The sequence below is a fragment of the Nannospalax galili genome, unplaced genomic scaffold (assembly GCF_000622305.1).
Source record: "Nannospalax galili isolate Female #2095 unplaced genomic scaffold, S.galili_v1.0 scaffold1006, whole genome shotgun sequence".
Taxonomy (NCBI): Eukaryota; Metazoa; Chordata; class Mammalia; order Rodentia; family Spalacidae; genus Nannospalax; species Nannospalax galili.
In genome coordinates this window covers 1,304,965-1,307,481 of record NW_008355277.1, presented here as the reverse complement: position 1 = coordinate 1,307,481, position 2,517 = coordinate 1,304,965, and positions in this window count along the sequence as shown.

Sequence of the window (2,517 nt, the reverse complement as noted above, 5' to 3'; positions counted from 1 at the left end):
CATCAAAAACTATGAAGAGAAATCCAGAAAGAGCCAGCTGCCCCGCTCATGAGAGGATAATAAAGGACTCTACAGCCTATCATAGTAGTGCTTGAACATATGTTTTTACCCTGCTCTGTTCACAATAGCATGAAAAATAATCAACCTAGGGGTCAATCAAGACATCAATAAATATAAGTACACAATGGGATTTTATTCATCCCTAAAAACTGAATTATGAAAATAGCCAGAAATGGGAGAATCTGGAAATTATTATAATAAGTACAGTAACCCATATTCAAAAAGATAAATGTTCTAAGTCATATGTGGACCCTAGCTATTCATTTTTATATACATATGTGCATGTGAGTGAGGGTATAGGTCACGAAACCACAAAGGGGGACATAAGTGAGGAAAAAGAGATTTTAAATAGGAGCAGGGATGGCCATGGCTGTGGAACACATGCACACCTTTAATCCCAGCACTCGGGAGGCAGAGGCAGGCAGGTCCCTCTGAGTTCAAGGCCAGCCTGGTCTACATAGTGAGTTCCAGGACAGCTGGGGCTACAGGGAGACCCTGTCTCAAAATGACAAAAAAAAAAAAAAAAAAAAGTATAAAGGAGATCACTGAGCAGAAGGTGGGTGGGGCAAAGGATAATGATGGGCATGAGGGAGTCACATCATTTATCCCAAACAATGTGTGTTTTCAAAGGCCAGAATGAAACTTTCACATTTTCGCCAATTAAAAACAAATTAAAACATATTTAATGTTTCAAACTTGAGACTATGTATATCCAGTGCCATTTGCCCCACATTGAATTTCACTCTTCCCGTCCTATGTTCAGCCCAACATAGTTTTTTTTTTTGTCATTCTACCAGTTTCCCAAATCAAGATGTATCTAATTAGTAGAATAAAACAGAATGTAGCCTTTGGGACTGGCCTTGTTTCCAAGGTCATATTGTAGAGTTTATCCAGACTCCATTGTTACTGTTGCTACTGTTCCAATGCAGAGACACACCACATGTTGTGTCTATTAATGCTTGGTGAATATTTGTGTCCTTTAATCATTGGGGCTAGAATAATAATGGCCATTCCTGTACATGTAGAATTTTTCTTTCTGAGTTTCATGTCCAGAGTGGAACTGACAGGTGCAGACTCCATTGTTACTGTTGCTACTGTTCCAATGCAGAGACACACCACATGCTGTGTCTATTAATGCTTGGTGAATATTTGGGTCCTTTAATCATTTGGGGCTAGAATAATAATGGTCGTTCCTGTACATGTAGAATTTTTCTTTCTGAGTTTCATGTCCGGAGTGGAACTGACAGGTAACTTCAATACTGACGTCTAAGCTGGTGTACATTTCACATGCACAGGGTGAGGTCGGAGGGTCTTCATGCCCTTGTGTCCTCACCACAGTCATTTTCACCTGTCTTTGTGATTGTGGTCATCCTCCTGGTCATGACGTGGTATGGCACGGTGGTCCTATTTGCATTTTCTAATGAATAAGAACATTCATTTTCATGTGATTATTAAAATTTTGTATTTTTTCTTTTGAAAAATATGTACTCAGATCATATGATTATTTTTGTGAAATAATTTTTCATTATTCTATTAAAATTCTTTTCCTAGGGGTCAATCAAGACATGAATAAATACAAGTACACAATGGGATTTTATTTGTCCCTAAAAACTGAATTATGAAATTAGCCAGAAATTGGAGAATCTGGAAATTATTATATTAAGTACAGTAACCCATATTCAAAAAGATAAATGTTCTAACTCACATGTGGACCCTATTCATTTTTATATACATATTTGCATGTGAGTGAGGGTATAGGTCATGAAACCACAAAGGGGGGCATAAGTGAGGAAAAAGAGATTTTAAATAGGAGCAGGGATGGCCATAGCTGTGGAACACATGCACAGCTTTAATCCCAGCACTCCGGAGGCAGAGGCAGGAAGATGCCTCTGACTTCAAGGCCAGCCTGCTCTACATAGTGAGTTCCAGGACAGCTGGGGCTACAGGGAGAACCTGTCTCAAAATGACCAAAAAAACCAAGCTCACTCTGTAGCCTAGGCTGGATTCGAACTCACAGTGATTTTCCTATCTCACCATCTTGAGTATTAGGGTGTCATTTCAGGTGTAAGCCAGTACACCCAGGCCCTAATATTTTACTTATTTAACTCTTGTTTTGAGACAGGGTGTCTTTGTAGCCCCAGCTGACCTGGAACTCGCTATGTAGACCAGGCTGGCCTCTATCTCACAGAGATCTGCCTGCCTTCTAAAAAAAACAAAAAAAAAAAAAAAAAAAGTATAAAGGAGATCACTGAGCAGAAGGTGGGTGGGGCAAAGGATAATGATGGGCATGAGGGAGTCACATCATTTATCCCAAACAATGTGTGCTTTCAAAGGCCAGAATGAAACTTTCACATTTTTGCCAATTAAAAACAAATTAAAACATATTTAATGTTTCAAACTTGAATGGTAAGGCAGGAGGATTACGAGTCTGATGTGTGCTCAAGCAATTTAGAGAGA